Source organism: Manis pentadactyla, chromosome 7 (genome assembly GCF_030020395.1).
Source record: "Manis pentadactyla isolate mManPen7 chromosome 7, mManPen7.hap1, whole genome shotgun sequence".
NCBI classification, from domain to species: Eukaryota; Metazoa; Chordata; class Mammalia; order Pholidota; family Manidae; genus Manis; species Manis pentadactyla.
This window is the reverse complement of record NC_080025.1, coordinates 55,141,734-55,159,395: the sequence shown is the minus strand read 5'-3', so window position 1 is coordinate 55,159,395 and position 17,662 is coordinate 55,141,734. Positions and strand designations below refer to the sequence as shown.

The 17,662-nt window shown below is 40.2% G+C and overlaps 1 protein-coding gene across 18 annotated transcripts in view; it reads right to left on the bottom strand.

The window, feature by feature from the left end:
• The window catches only part of NRCAM (neuronal cell adhesion molecule), a 256,908-nt gene that overhangs the window by 124,168 nt on the left and 115,078 nt on the right, over nucleotides 1-17,662 (bottom strand). For 16 of the 18 annotated variants that reach the window (XM_036918959.2, XM_036918946.2, XM_036918948.2 and 13 more), the window contains one exon: nucleotides 12,966-13,042. The exons of 1 other annotated variant lie outside the window; for it this stretch is intronic. The gene's annotated coding sequence lies outside the window, so the exon portion shown is untranslated. Of the gene's footprint in view, nucleotides 1-12,121; nucleotides 12,144-12,965; nucleotides 13,043-17,662 lie in introns of those variants that run through there. One more of the 18 variants, XM_036918944.2, reaches the window with a different exon arrangement.

Below are 17,662 nucleotides of genomic sequence, written 5' to 3'. Positions count from 1 at the left end.
CAAACCACGCTGATACCACACTGCCAAGAGCTTTTCATTTTCAGATAGAAGCAGCCACGCTAGAGAAAAGAAAATGCCCCCCACAGCCATCACACCACCTTGTAGCAGAAGGGCCTCCCTAACGTATTGCATTGTTCGCCCTAGAATTTCTTTCGCTTTCTCTGGCACCCATGCATTCCATATCATGTGCATGACCATGGAATGGATGTTTAGAACCACAGGTGCAGTGTAACAACCTTGACAGCCTTTAGATTTATTATTTGATGTGAATGGGCAGCAGGGTAATAGCTTTGACTTCTATATGAGACCTTATTTGTCATGTACACACAGCACACTGACCAGAACTCCCAAGGCCAAGGGCTTCCTTTATTAACTGATGAAGCATTTCAGTGGGCACATGTCTTGTTCAGGCAGAGGTGTGGTGGTGAAGCACAGCTTGGAATTAGACTTAGTTTACTGAGTCCCTTCTCTACCATTTACTAGCTGTGTGTCTGTAGGCAATGTATTTAACTCTGTACCTCAGTTTCTTTATCAGTAAAATGAGGATAATGGCTGTGAGGATAACATGAGATAAACACGCAAATTCTTAGAATATGTCTAGCACATAATATGCCTCATATAGGGTGACTTATTACAGGAGAACACAGTTTTCAAATAGGTATCACTGGGAATATTCAATTCTACTATTAAGGTATTACTGTCTACCTGCAAATTTAATCCTTCTCAAAACTTCTGGGGACATTTTTTATAGGCATGGGCTAAAAAAAACCCCCAAACAAATATTTAAAAAAATACTGCTTAGGGCATATTTGGATTATTGTGAATTGTTATGGCAACACTGTGTTAATTTTACCTTATTAAATATTAAAGAAGGGCCATCACCATTGGGAAGACATAAAAAATATATTACATGAAATTAAGCCAATATGGTTTTATGAAATACAGTCTTAGAGGATTCCAGATGCTGTTTTTACATCTATTTTCTGAAACAATATGCATATTTTTACAATATGCATCTACTTTCAGCATGTCATACACATATGCCAACAAAACAGAGAAGCATAAGACAAACACATCCCTGGGTGAGTTGAGACCCTCTGAGAAAACAGCTTGCCTCCATGCACTAAACGAGGGCAGAGCTGAGTCGGGCACAGGTCAGGTGAGCAGTCCAAAGGAGAACGGCAGATGTCTGCCCTGGCGAGGCATGTAGGCCACAATGAAATATGCTAATATAAAGGGACCAGGCAAAAATTTGATCAGATCTGGCATTACAACTTAGAATTTCTTCATTTTCTTTCCTTATTTATTGTAGGATGGAAATTATACAATGGTGCTGCTTTTGTGGCACTAAAATGTTTTATGAATCAATAGGAGCTCAATCATGAAAAAGAATGTTCTAAAGTTCAGATACTTTTTATCAAAATACAATACTATCAGCTCAGTTGTAGCAAATTTTTTAAGAAGTAAATTCTATTTTACTTTACATGTCATTCAGGAGACAAATTTGGCTTATATTGTATGTGTATTTCTATAGAACTAGATTTCAATGACTCACAAATTCTCATTAAGAATAATTCTTCATGCAAATAAAAAAGGAAATTGCACAAGATTCTCTACATTCTATAAATAGAGGTAAAACATGTAATTACAATGAAGAAGTATACAAGGCGCAGCTATGAAATGCCAAGAAGAGAAAGAATAATTTTGATAAGAAAGTGAATTTAAATTGCAATGAACTCGCTAACATTATTTGCAAAGAATTCAATATAATTTGAGTGACTTAAAAATAGAGTTATTGTATAACCTACCAAACATTTCCCATTCCTTGTATCAGAAAGCAAATTACTGACAGATGATGCATGTAATTTCAATACAGATGTCAAAGTGGGTTATATGCCAGCCAGATTCAAAACAATGCAAATGTGGACAAGAAACTAGAGTGTTTTCTCTAAAAAATTTATAGAAATTAAAAAAACATATTCGATGGTTTCCCTGAAAATAGGTTCCATGGCCCACAGGATCCCCAGTATGACCTCTAGGACAAGAACTAATGAGACATTGGTCCAGGCACCAGGGAGGTCATTAGTGACAAGACTTGACTGGTGGAGCTGAAGAAGGAAGGGTGCCCCCATGACATGAACCACAGGGCGGCTTATTATCCCATCCCATGTTTCTGAATGAAGGAAAGGAGTGCCAGTCAGATGTGGGGACATTTTCTGCTTATCTTGTGTACATGAGAAGTAGAAAGGAAATTAGATAATTTTTCTATTTTTATAAAACTACAGTTGTTTTCCATTTGATTAATTGACTAGAAGATACATGGATGGTGGTATGAGTTTTGATTAAGAAATACCTAGGAGCTCAAAATGAAATATTTATGAATAGAAATTATGATTTGGGCATTTAAGATTAGATTTGGGACATTAATTATGCCAGAATTTGTCCATAAGTACACATGAATTCTTTTAGCAGTCTATGCATTACTGTAGGACAATATTTCTGAGACTTGTGATTCATCTTAGCACATGCCTTAGGGCTAAGCTGTCTTTCATCTAGAAATATGAAAGAATGATTAAAATGGACATACTTCATGGAAATGCCACCTCAATCATATGCCATGTATCTAACTGGTCACCCTTTCAAAATAGTGATCATAGCACAAAAAAACAACCAGCAAAAACATAACAGAAACAGCTCTTTCCCCTTACACTGGACTCAAATCTTTCTGCTTCATAATAATGACATACTGTCCCATGTTATTACTTCAAAAAATGTTTCCAGTGACCCTTGGGCATGCTATGTACTGTTTTTCTTTATTTTTGCCCTTGGCAAAATTCTCTTTGTTCAGATCGCTCTTTGAGAAAGTAATTTCAGTCTGAATTGTGTACATTCTAGGTCACTCGGTTAATAAGAGTTTTTGGCCTTTTGGTTTCTAAGGCCAGTTCTTCTCTTGGAGATGATTGATGATATTAATTCTTATCATATGTGGCTGATGGGAGACCAGCCCCCTTCTTCGAAAAAGTACACTAATTCTAAGGACAAGCTGGGATGATGACTTATCACTGCTGCCAAGCCAGTTCTGAGTTCTAGAGATGGAACTCAACCAAGGGAGAGAGGCCCTACCTAATACTCTATTCATGGAATGATGGGAAACAAGCTCAGCTAGATCTAAACAGGACATTGCAAGGCAAGGGGCTGCTATTTGCTCGCTGCAGTTTGCTTGACTCCTGGCATCTGTACTTATCATTCTACAGTCTGTCTCCTAGTTCTAGGAACTCAGTACTCACGCAGCTACCACAGCTATAGTTTCCTACCTGCTTTCTTCATCTTTAATGTGCTTTCATTGAGTTTTTGATGCCAAATTAACTTCTCAAAACAATGGTGGACACACCTCACTGATTCTCACTCAGGAACTTAATGGGTTCATGTGGAGAAAATGGGAATTTTTGACAGGGATTCCTGCCTGGCCTTAATAGCACCCACTGTATATATACATAAGAGCCTGACTGCACATCTATGGGATGTTTACCGGGGATAGAGCAGCTGGTCAGTCATGGGAGAAGCAGCCCGGGGAGGGGTGGAAAGGAAATATCTCCTCTCTCTGTATTCCTGGTAAGTAACTGGCCAAGTGTTCACCAGTCACCAGAGACCTGCCCACAGAGCTCCTCCCAATGCTAGGGGTGGGGAAGTGGAGGGCAGACAGGGGAGCAGGGAGCAGAGAGCATGAGCCCAGAGTGGGGAGAGACTGAGACCCACTGCCATGAGAATAAACCCCCTTCTTAAACCCTCAGCATCTTGCCCTTGCCTTTATCCAGCAAATTCACAACAAACTTGCCCAGAGCAGGGAACCCCGTCTTCCTGGAGCAACATTCCATAATTAAACATAAAGCAAGCTCAGTATAGTATATTCACAAGCAGATGTATTTCAGATACAAGGTATTTAGGAAAGAACTAGATCTTCCTCTCGAAAGCATGCCTTCTGCATTTCCTATTCTGGTCAGTAACACTGTCATGCACCCAGTACCTAAGGCCAACATCAGGCCTTGCTTTTCCTCATTCTTCATTCCCAGTTGATGTCCAGGTCCACTCAAATACATTGGAAACTGTCTCCCTCTTGGTAGCTCCTCTTCCAAGCTCCTGCGTCAGGATTTCTTGCTTATTACCTCGTCTCCTACTGGTTTCCAGCTTCCAGTTTCACCCATCTACTCTATACACAGTTGTCAGGGTACTTGTTCTAAACTCAGATCTGATCATGGGACTCCCTTACCCAGAGTCCTCAAGTGGAATCCCACAACCTGTCTGAAACAATGCTCTCCAGCCTGCCTTCATGGCACGCCGACTTCTCTGCCTTCATTCACACCAATCACTCAAAGTGTGTCGACAGCAAGGTGGTATCGCCTATGGCTCTGCTCTGCCGCAGCTGGAATGTCTTTCTCCATGTCTGCCTGGAAGATGCCTGATTATCTTTGATGTTCTTTCTCAAGGATTTTCTTAATGCCACCATGCAGAGCTGTCACACTACAACTTTATATGCCTTTATCACCATTATATCTTTATATGTATGTATACACATGCATAAATATATACATATGTATTATTTTTAACTTGTTTGGACTAATTACACCCTATTGTAATTTATATACAGCATGCTTCCTACTCATTAAGGATGTTTGAAATGACTCATTCATTCACATATGAATGAATGAATAAATATTCATTTCTAAAAAAAGGAAGGGAACTCTTCAAAGCCACTTTCAACCACTTCTTAGGGTCTCTGTTCTGCTTTTATTCCTGCCAATTTTTTCCTTTTGCCATGTAAATACCACTCTACTCTCCCTCCTGCATCAAGACTTTGCCATCTCCCTACTATAATTTCTACTCTTTTAAATTTAATTTTTTGAAGTACTTTTAGAACCATTCTTCCTTCAATCAGTTCAAGTTCAAATCAGTCATAAACCTTTGTCAGCCTCCCGTATCTATCTAGTGGTCATCACTCCTTTGGACTCCCAGAGTACTTTTAACCTATACCACACATTTAATAGTTCACAAGGTTACTTTGTGCCCTCCTTTTATGTGGATATCTAGTACACACATATGTGTGTGAACAGCCAAATTATATGTCTACAACCAAAGAATGTGAGTCACTGAAGGGCAGGAGCCATATATCTTATAATGCAGACTGTATTATTAGAACCTCTCACACTTCCCTATTTATGGTGAGTCAATCAATAAAATTTACCAATGAAGATGGCCACTATATAGGCACTATGTATGTCCCATAAGTTAGTTTTTTATTTGTATTAGTGAAATTCAAATAACTCCAGAATAAACCTTGACTTATTGTCAATAAAGTGGTGAGATTCTAGGTTCAAGTATGGGTAATGGTTCTAAAAGTCAGTATATATTCAGTGGTTATTGAATACTTGTGAAGAACTGTGTTTGACTCTCAGCTGAGGGAAATCTGCTTTATAAAAGTCTCAATTTTTTACTTTTCATAACAAAGATCTTTCCACACCCTTTCCATGTCTGTTGAATTACTTACTGGATCATATATGTAATAAAAATAATTTGGGTAGAATGTGCAAGTCCATTACAATGTAGGTATTTGAAACCTATTTCCTTATTGATCTTGGGGTTGTCCTATAGAAGAAAAATTCTAGTGTTCAAAGGTTTTTTTTTCAGGAAAATAAAAATGTCTATCAATTTACCATAAAGCTGCTCTGAGTAACCCACCAGCAATCCATTGGAAGACCCAGAGAGAAGGGCGGAAAGTTTTCCTAGGGATAACTCTTGATTTTGGTATGTATTCACTTCAATTCAACAAATATTTACAGAGCATGAACTAAGTATCCATGATGGTGCAAAAGACTACAATGTATTTATTTTTGCCTACCCCTCTATGCATAGCAAGAAAGCTTTTTAAATGGCCTTCAAAAACATCCCTATCAAATAATCTATTATTTTTCACAATAAGATCATTTTGAAGGCCTTCTTTTGGTATTAAAGCACAACTGCAGTTGGATTTTCTATAAGAGGGAAATGTTACATAATGAAGAAATATTTTACTGGACACTTGGAAGTTAGATGGATATATTTTCCAGGTCATTTGAGTTATTTAAATATGATGGTTTTGTCTAGATATGCTTGTCAAATTCTTTCTGTTTTTTTTTTTCTTTCCCCAGGGAATAAAGCCATTTAGGAAACTACATTAGCTACATACAGTTTGCTGTGCTTACTGACAAAAAAAAAGAAATTTGCAGAAACCATTCCCTTGTGCTCCTTCTTCACATGGATTGTTCTCTGCCTTCCATTCTCTCCTTTCATAACCTGTTCCTGTGGCCTCTCCTTCACCAGGCCAACAGCTTCTGTCAGCAAGGCTTTTGTTCAGTACAGTATCAAAAGCTTCACAGAAAAATGGATTAATCATGTTCGCTCCTTCTCTTTGTTTACCCCTTCAGTTCCTGCAGAATTCAAGCGAACTGAGAAAATGCATGTCTAATCACAAATGTGAACTCCCCCTTCGATAGCAATTTCAGTGCATTTCTCTTTTAAACATATCATATAATTAAGGTTCTCTGAAAATCAGATAAAATTAGTTTCTCCTAATATGTCTTCCACATCAAATATGGATTATGATGATTTAAACACATATTCTATGTACCTCAAGTACCAAAAAGAGAAACTTATGTACGTAAATTCCAAGGAAGTAGTTCCGTTTTTTACTTTGTTTCCCACAAATATTCCTTTTAAGACAGATATGACTAAATATTTAAAAATAATAGCAAATTTTGGGTTAGATATCACTAATCAAATAACAGAAGCCCTGAGTCTATGAACTTCCCAAGTAGCCCTTTGAAGGGCCTGCCACTGCCCAGTCTAAATGGAATAAAGAATCATCACTCAGGTCTTATTCTTGAAAACATCAGAATGCCATCCTTCACCATGCAATAAGTAAATGGAATAAATATTGGTGACTTCACTTCTTTATATGATTTCATACAGTAATTCTCTAATATATAAAAGCCCCCTCTTGTTCAGGATGAACTTGTTTGCTTTGCTTTTCCCAATGTTAAAAGCAGTTTTTCTGAAGAAAGCCAATGGTTTCCTCTATTAAAATGCTATAGTTGGAGACTCAAGGCAGTGGCCAAACTATCACCCCAGCACCACATAATTATTTCTTCTATACTTAGACCTTCTCTTACCATTTTAGAGCCCACTTTCTTGTCATTTTGGTCATTTTGCTGAGATTCTAGGGCTAGAAAGTTTTAAAAGTAGCAGTAGAATTCTTGTGTCTCAAATAGCAAGTGAAAGATACTAAACAAATAAAAACTCTCACTTTTTTCAACCCATTAGCCAGTCAGAAGGCCATTCAGATGAATCTTTTTGGAAACAAGCTATGAAAAAATTTTGCGGTTTAACGGGAATTCATAATTCAATAAGAAAAGTCACAACCCTGAATGAAGCCAACTGGAAATGGAATCACCCTGGCTGGGCTAATGGGAAGCCCTGCCTCTGGGAAGAGTGGGTTTCCAACTGACTTGCCAAGTTCATCAAGTGTCTAATAGTCCCTTGGCATACTCCTTCCTGTACTATTCAAGTGAAAATTGCCCTCTGTAGTACTTTCAGCTTTTCGTCTTCAGCAAAACTTTGAGAAGAATGGAAATGAAAGTCAGGGCAGGATCATCCATGGACAGACGGAAGGCAGCAAGCCTTTATGTTTAACTAGAAGAACATTTCTTCTACGAACTTCATAGTTTAGAGTCCCTGCTAGGTGATCATGTAGAACAGTTTTGTGAGAGGAGAGTATTTCTGTAAAACATCTGCTAGATCTGTGGTTTTATTTATAAAGGCACTGGTGTGAAATATACACAGGGAAGACGTAAGTGCGAATGGGCCATGGGAGCCACACGGCAGCCGGTGAGGAGGCACATTCCACACACCTCAGGTGCCGTCGCAGCTTAAGGAGGCATTGCAGGAACACATTAATCAACACGTTCAAGGAGTGCATTAATCAACACTGCCACGTCAGCTGGCATGCCCCATTGTTTAACCGTGCATGCTAACCAACATGAAGCAGCAATATAAATGTGAATTTCCAGCATGTTGCAAGAAAAAAAAAACCTTTTCAGTACCAGACCCATGCACCATATCCTACTTGACTCTGAATAGAAATCATTCTCTCCTATATTTGTGCTGGTTTACGGCCTTGCTTTCTGCAACAGTCAACCAGAAACAAAGATGCTTTGCAGACCAGTTAAGTTTGATAAAAGCTGTAGAAACGTCTTCTGCAGATACAAAAACTTGAATCCTTCCAAGAGATCTTTTTCTTTGCCTTACAAAATGAATGTGGTTGTGAAAGGCAAAATAAAACAAAACAAAGCAAAAGCAAAAAAAAGCCCCAGCATCTATTTGTGTATGCAGTCAGATGTGACAGCAACATACTGCAGGACCAGCGGGGGCCTGAGCCGGGCCTCCTGCTCTACACTGGGCTTCATTTTCCTCCTGGGTAGTTCCCTAGATAACTCTCCTGTCAGGATTTGACTCTCTCCAAAATCAGCCAGGGATGAAATGTCCAGATGCTGGAAGAAGGGGTCCGATAAGGCACACCCAGCATTTAGGCACCTATCTCTGCCTTTGTGTACACAAAGTTATGCTCACCTGCACCTTTAAGGCTGCCCGGTGCCATCAACACACAGAGAATCTCACTCAGTTGGTGATGGTGCACAAAGTTCAATGAATATTGATTTTGGTCACGAGGATGCTGAACATAAAGAATATAATTCTGAATGACTAAGGGATGCCATTTATAATTGTCATTTTGAGTAAGGTTTCTCTGGGGCACAGAGTTATTTCAGTAGAGATTGAACTTGCTGGGAACGAGGGGGATGGGGCAGTGGCTCCCCACTCTGTGGCACACTTCTAGCCATTTCAGTAAGCTCTCAAATTAAAATCCATGGCCCACAGATCTAGCCTTATCATCACCAGCTCTAATTCTGGTGACCTTAGGAAACACTTAAAACTAGAAGCCAAAAGAGCAGCAGGGAAAACAAATTGGATCCAGTAAGCATCTCCAAAGAGCTATTTGCAAAGGTCACCACACCAACTACTGGTGTATAAATGCTAAGTCGCTACACATTTCCAGCTCAAGAGTGACTCAGGCAATTTTCTCCTTCCAATTCCAAAGCAGACGTTTCTCCCCCCTGGAACGCAGTGGGAGGAGAGGGAAGGAGGGCATGAAAGCTGCAGGACTCCACCTCCTGACCACCGGCACTAATTGTTGCTGCCACAAAAACATAATGCTACCTTTGTCACCTCCCCCTCGCCTCGCACAACCTCCCACTTCCCCCCACCTTCCGAGAGAGAAGGCAGACCTCTTCCTTCAGATACCCCCCAACCGCAGAGTCTGAGCCCTCAGAGACAGCTACCATGCTAAGCAGCCCCAAGCTGTGGGTGGGGTTGGGGGTTTTTCCAGAGAAAAATGGTTGTGTCCCCTAAGAACTGCGAGGACAGGAAGCAAGGGGTGGAAAGGACTTAATCATTAAAGGCATCTTGATCATGGAATGCCATAAGATCTTAGAGATAACTCGTGGGAAGTGTATTATAATTCAACCTTCCTACACAAACTGTACGTGAGACTTACTGTACTTCCATCTGACCCCAGGCCACTGGGCTTTACTTAGACTCCACATAACAGTGGAAAGCTGGGCAGTACAGCGGGTGGAAGAACAGAACGTTCATCCCTCATTCAGCTTCCAGCAATTTGGTGGTGAGCATGACAGTGCCGCAGTGGAGGGACTGTCCAAGTGCACGAAGGTTTGCAGAGAGGGCATCCCTGCGGTGAGGTCTGGAGTCTTCCCTCATCATATGTCAGGGTCAAGTGGGAATAAGTTAGTAAGTACAAGAAAAGATTGTTTTGGTTTTCTAGCTGACTAAATACCTAATCCATTTTAACTGGTATAAAGCAATAAAGAGGTGAATGTCCGTGGCCTTAGATTTAGATCTTGGTTTCTGTAAGTTAGGGCTTCCCAGGGTGACTGTTTTCATTCATGAGCTTCTCCTCTCTAGTTTCGTGAGGTGAGTCTTCCTTGTGGGTGATATGTGTCCCCTGTGTTTGTCAGGTAGCAGGAGATAAAACTTCTCAGCTTTAAAATGACCCTGTAGGACAAAACTTTGATAGACCTTTTTACTCTTAAATAGTATGGAAAACAGTAGCCCCATTTGGGCTTTGTAATCAAATGCTGAGTCACGTTTATAAATCAACAATTACAAGACACAGTCTTTTTACTGTTATCAGTCTTACTATTATCAGACCATAATTATCCTTCTCCTAAGATTTAAGCATTTAAAGATTCTAATAAGGTAGTACTATGCATCCCAGGAGGAAAAAGACTTTCAAATCATCAACCAAAACCAATTCTTAACTGTTAAGTCCGATAACCTGCCAGATTTTTCTTTCAACACAGCTTTTGCCAAATGGGAACACACATTGAGGGGCAGCAGGGGAATGATTTCTTCTTCAGACTCATTATGGTCACCACCAGGGCCAAACTCACACAGATACAGCCATAGCAGAAGACCAGTCACGCACAGGACATCAGGGCAGGCCCCTCCTTCCTCTGGCCACTTACTGAAATTCCACATTAGCTGTCCTGCATTTTAGCTTATGGGTTTCAAGCCAGGTCAAAGGCAGGTTTTCCTTGGAGAGAATTTACACATTAGTTGTTAATGATGAGTGTGCACACAGGGTTTATATGAGGCTGGACATCGACAGAGGTAGAGCTCTCCAGAGAGAAGGACATAGGGGTAGGAATGGGGGCTTGCAAACCACAGTTCTGGCTGCTCACATCTTTCAGATACCACAGCGCCCTGGTGAACGTGGGAAAGACTACTGAAAACCCGAAATAGCTACAAAAAAAGTTCTTATTCTGATGTCAGGCTGAATTCTTGAATAGCCTGGGGACATTCTGAATACAAGTGTGCTTCAGAATTTTGGGAAGTTTCAGGGAGTCTTTGTGAAGCAAGGCAAAGAGCTGGGGAGGGCACTCGGTATTTAGTTTCGATCAGATTAAATCATTCACAAAGATAAAATGAGATATTTTAGCGGCTCTCATAATGCCTGACAGCTCAAAGTTCCCTTTACTCATTTAATAAAAGACTAGCCGGAAAGGTCAATGAGAAGAATGTATCGAGAAAGACAGAACTGAAACTTTGCGCTTGTTGGTCTAGAAGAAGGAGGTTTTAAGTCAAATAACTCTCATGTAATGAACGAAAGAGAAAATAATGCACCAGCCAGGAAAACTCCTTAGAAACCACCTGCAGGTGTTCTGGGGAGGGGGAAGTGCCTGTCACGGAGCCCCATCGCAGCCACCTTAAAGGGGCACCACGGGGTCTTCACGCTCATTCCTCTTTTCCCTAGAAGCCACCATCACAAATTACAAATAAGCTCCTGGTCTTGCTGTCTTTCTACCTCTCCTAGGTATCACACTATGTATTATCTAGAGTAGAACTTGCCAGAACGTACTGCTGTTACTAGTGCTTTATTGAAGCCACTTTGCTTCACATCATTTACTACCAATTCCTAACAATTGTGATTTGGGACAGACCTCCATGTCCCCATCAGAATGGATGGCTCTTATTCTTATATTGCTTTCCCTTACAGGTGGTCCTTATTATATGAAATATGGACATCTGTTGGGGAGGCGTGCACAGGTTTATCAAAACTACAAAACAAGTCCTAAGGGAGCTTTCCACTTAAAGAGCCATTTATATAAAATTAAGCATCGTTTGGTATTGGTATTACCCATCATCACCGACTCAGCAGTTTTGCAAGTCTTTCGTAATTTTCACCTTCGAAGAACTCTACAGCCAGAACAAAATGTGTGCTATTTGATTTACAAAGCAATGTTCTTAGTTTCCAGGCTACTGATTTGGGGATTTCTGGTGGTATTTTGAAACACCTGGAGAACTACCTAGTCATATGAAATCAATTTCAATACAACGCAATGGGAGCAACTTCTACAGAGGCACAGATCATTTCCTCTTAAATACAAAACAACATATGAATGGAGCAATTTAAGAATTCTCAAAGATAAGGAACAACATGCTTGGGGGATTTTACTACCTCAAAATCTTGCATACAATCTTCTTTTCTTAATTTAATGTTCATGAGAGTTTCTTGTTAAATGGAACCTATGAGGTAGAGGACTAAATGTCCAAACAATCATGCTCTCATAAATTCCTTAAGAAAGCCATTATTGGCTGAGATTTAGTTCTCTGAACTATGTTCCAGATCTCCAAGTAAGATATTCTTCATCAAGTTCAATGCTATAATAGATGGCTTTTCAGAAGGCATCAGAGGCCTGGCAGAGCCTGTTCTAGAGCTGATAATTCTAAATGACATAAATGGAAATGGGGTGGGTGGTAGGGGTGGGAAATGAGGGGTGAGGAAGAGATTCACAAAGCAGAAAGCACATATTAAAGTCATATTTAAACTTTCCAAGCCAATGTTTGTATTATTTAAACTTCACTGTGAGACAAGAAAAATGTACAAATAGTATGTTCTTGGGAGATTTTTCCATACATCAGAGAATCAAAAAGAAAACTTTTAAAAATAAATGATTCCTCATCATTTTAAATCTTTAATCCCTCCAAAAAATATTGTTTACTAGCAATGCTTTTATTGTGCTGTTTTCTGAACTTTATGATACATGACTTAGTAAAACAAAAATCTTTTTACTATGAAAGGACATAGAAGAGCCGGTTGTCTTCCATATGTATTTGATCCATCCTCCTGGCAAGCAGTATGATTAATGTTTTTGCATCTATATTCCTGCTCTCTGTATTTATCATGCTCCCTGGATTGAAAGTATTAAATATGGCAATGATATTACATAATCACATCATTTTATGGTATAATTCCCTTCTGTACTACCTAATTTAAACCTTTTAAGAAGACACACTCCTACCTTTGAAGAAGGTCCTCTTCTCTGAATAAGTTTTCTTCCTTTTATTTCTTTAAACCAAAAGTCTTCTTAGCATTGCTCTGTGGGTTGAAGAGTGGGGGGATATATTAACAAGACATTGGTCGCCAGTCACAGCAGATTCTCAGTACATTAACTCCAACTGAATTCCTGATGGGAGACATAATGATAGGGGGAGCCCTGCAAGGAAAGACAAATTATGAGAGATTTGCCAAAACACATCTCTGCTGGTTTCAATCAAAACTGACAGCAGAGTGGTGACAAAAGCTCTGGTGGCCGTGTTTCAGTGGAGCCCAGAAGAGAGTCATGTGTGTTTCCTCTTTGAAGCTTAGAGGAACAGAGGGTTTTGTAGTGCACGTATACAGGGTGGCTAACATACTTCCTTGCTGGGGGATTATTATTATTTTAAAATTTGATATAGGAGAGTAGGGATTCTTTTGACTGTGTTTGAAAGGCCCTAAGTTTTCAGTGAGGGCCTGAAGGAGACGACAGGAGCCGCCAGCAGCGCGGGACCCGCAGAGCTGTGACAAAGGCTCAGTTGTGGACAGCTCCAGGGTCTGATCATCGCCAGTGCTTGGCTCCTCGGCCTCAATGTCTCCTTTGCAATATTCCAGCTGAGAATCAGCCAGAAAGGGACAGCATGGACAGGGAGAACAATTGCAGCTGAACACATCAGGTTTTGTTTTTTTTAGGAACCAGTTCAGTTTTCTAAGGGAGGATTTGTGGCTTTTTGGATTTTGGCTTTTGGAAACAGAAGTGACACTGTCAACCTCCGAAAAACCTTTCAGGGAAGAGAAACAAGTGTCAATTCAGGAACCCCTGGCTGCACTCAAGTACTGAGACAAGTGTGAATTGCCAAATGATTCCATTAATAAAATAAAAAGATGTGTAATCATCTCACATGTTTTAGCTTCTGCATTCATTATAAAATGTTTTCTGTACTCAATTGCAAAAAGGTTCTTAATTATATGTAAAGTCATTCTTAATAGAGTTTCATGGGATCTGATGCAATGATATTTTACCAGGGCAATGGCAATGTTGTGGAGGTCAGTGAATCTTCCTTGTAATTAAAACCAATTTTAGAGTATCCCAGTTTCTCTCCTTGTCATTTAGTTTCCATTAAAAAAAAAACTCTCTAGAGGTGTGTGGGAAAGAGTCTACAAGAATTTGAAGCTATGTCTACAATAACAAGTCAATCTAACAAACATATTGAACATTTAATACATATCTGTCAATACTTTGGGTAAATGTAAATAAGGAAAAAAGAATAAAATGTAAATAACATGTTTCCTGACATAAGGGATCTCAATCCAACACTGATGGGAAAAACACAACCACCACCAACTGCCATAAAATGCAGCCTTTAGAGCAATCTGAGACCACAGAGGAAGAAACAATTGATTTTACAAGGGGGCCTCAAGAAAGGCTTTCCACAGGAGATAACACATGAGGGACTGTAAAAATGGGTAAGAAGGGCATCCTGAAAAGAGGAGATCACAGCCCCGGTGATGATGGGGAGTGGGGAGAAGGGCAGAGGAGGGAGGCTACAGAGGTCACTGGGAACCAGAGTGCAAGGGCTTTGTCCACCAATCAGTTTATGAGTCTGGACTTGAACTTGAGAACAAAGAGAACATATTGAAGGTTTTAGGCAAGAGGAAAGAACACTGTCAGTAGTGTGGTGACTGAGGGTGGAGACTGGAGAGGATGACTGTTTAGGGGGGCTTGGCTTCTGGGGTAACCGCTCTGTCCTTCCTAAGCCCACCCACGGCAAGCATACATTTGACTCCTCCCCAAGTTGAATCAGGATTCACAGACAGAACACAGGTTTAGGGGTAAAAATACTGGTGACAACATGACATTTGATATTATTCCACATCTTTTATTTTATTAATGGAATAATTTTATGATTTTTCATTGTCCTAATATGTGAGTATACCTTTATAGCTAGAACTTGAGTAGGTCAGCACAAGGATGTGGTCTGTTTTTCTCCCCTCCACCTAGCCATCTCTCTACCTCCCACCATCTCCTCCCCAGGGCAGCTTCTGGCAAAGCGCAGGACCTGAGACAGGTGAGTCAGCCCAGCACCACACCTGACCCTCGGGAAACCCCTCCCTCTGCATCCTTCTTTCCTCTTACTGGATGTGGGCCTTGGGTCAGTCTCTGTCTTCACAGTGCAGTGTTAATGTCTGACACGGGTTTGGGCCTTCAGGAATCAGACCCTGCCTAATGGACTACTGGGCTTCCAGGTCAGTCAAGGGCAAAGGAACTGTCACCTCTTCCAGCCCAGTGTAAGTTCCAGTGAGGCTCTGCCTTGGACCTCAAGACCAGCACTGCAGATAATAATACACTTTTACTTTGTCCTGCTTTGTCTATGTCCCCCCTGCAAGTATCTCCTTTGGGGACCTCATAGGCAGAGCAGAATGTAAGCATTTGTGGGTCCCCTGGCCAAAACATACCACACTCCTTCCTCTGCAAACAATCATGGTAAGGTGGATATGCATCTCCAAAGGGCAGCCTGTTCCTTTCTTCTGAAAGTCTGTTCTGCAACACATTTTTGTGTACAGAAAAATCAACAGAAACTCAGAGAGTGCTTTAGCTTCCTGACCCAGTCCCTTCAGGGAAATCTTCACTATTTGGCCCCTGGTTGTGTCTGAAGCAGCCACACCATATTGCTTGTGAGGCTACTCAGAAAATCTCTGCCACAGACAACTGGAGGCTGCAGCCCAATACCGGGTGTGAATCAGTTAAAGACGCATGTCAATAAAACTAAGTTTACTGTAATTTTTACTTGGCAGAGACAAGATAACTAACATTTCATGGGCTCCTTCTATGTCCCAGGCCCTGTGTATATATTGCAGGTGACACTCCAATTCTAGAAGGATCATTATCTGAGACAGGCAGAAATGAAGCACGGAGAGGTTAGGTAGATGACCCTAGACACACAGCTTGAAAGGAATACACCCGGAAAACAACACTGCTTCTGTTTGAATCCAAACCTTGTGCCTTTCCTGCTCTACCCTATGGCTTTTGAGAGAAGACAGGATAAACTTGGAGAGGGGGTGCTACTGAGCTCTAAGGGAGGATAGCAGAAGAGGAAACTGGCAGACAGAGTGGTCAGGCTGAGAGGAAGGCTTGGAGGACGCCAAGAAATGAGAGCGCTAGGAAGGGTCAGGGGTGGTCCATGGAGTCAAAACCCCCAGGAAGGGCGCACATTCGGGCAACTTAGCAGCTGTCAGTGGGAAGTCTCCGCAGCCCTGAGCTGGTACTACTCACCTCCCCATGGTCTACGAGTCCAGCTCTCAGGCCACCTACTCCACTGCCAGTTCTATGCCCCTCTGCCAACTGTACTTCTTATTAATGATGTTCCGCAAAGGGGTAGGTATGAGAATACAACTGGATATGGTATAGAATATGTTTTTGAACACAAATTTTAAGGAAGAGTATAAGGAATGTGGTTCTTTCGATAAGTTTGAATCATTTTTAGTATAATTCAATTCAGGGCAAAATGGCCGGAAAAGGACACATAGGTAATTTTGCAGCAGTATGATTTCCCACAGGCACTATGTGGGAAAATTACTTCCTCCTTGCTTATGTGTATTATTGATAGGGCACTGCCTCATTTTCAACCTCCCTGTGATGATTTAAACCCTAAAGCCTTTGCAAAGACCACCAAAACACTATGTATTAATTGTATTACTATGTCAGCAATTATGCCAAATATTTCTAGGGAGTGAATTTTTGTTACATTCATTACTCTTGCTTTGATGACTGTGTCAACAGGCTTTCATCACTCTAAAATACATTTCAGTGGACAGAATAGGGTAATACATCATTGGGAAGGATTATTTTTCCAATAACAAAGTAACAATTTAATTTTTCTTTAAACCAAAATACAATCAATCTATCCTATTACATAAAAACCAATCCTAAGTCAAAAGGTCAAGATGAGATGTGATGTAATTTAAAAGTAGCCTTCAGAAAAGATGAATAACACCTAGATGAAAGATGTAAGAAACCCAAAGGCCACAGTACACACAACAAATCAGTTACCATAAAAGTAATTCAATGGTGCAGAAGTATAACATGCAAAAAAAATCAGTCATTCAAGAAAGTGAATACTTGCCTTAGCCACTCAGAGAAAAATAAAATAATGACCTTCCTGATAGTTCAAAAGCAAATGGAACTATTGATTTGCATGACTTTTTTGCAGGATTTTTTGGTTGTTTTATTCTGTTCATTTTAAAATGAGAATCCTCATATTCAATGTAACTGAAAACCTGTGACTGGCAACACTATTAGGTAAAAAAATAACAGCAAGCCAAAAGGCTCAAAATCTTACCGGTTTATATTCTCTGGCATAACTGTGAGGACATTAAAACTGCTTACTCTTTGGTTCCTGTAAGGTTGATTTAGAAAAACTGGCCTTAATGAGTACATATCAAAGGGTAGAGTACATTAAAATATCAAGCATCTGACTTCTCAAACCAATTCTTTTTTTGACTGTGACAATTATTTCCCATTTACATTCTTAAAAAATCAGTATGGCCAAGAAATACTTTTTTAGAACATCAGTTTTGAAACTCTTACATGTAACAATATATTTATATACCTGCACTCTTACGTGTAAGATGCAAAATTGTTTTGTGCTTTTATCACTTTGAAATGATAATACTTTCCATACT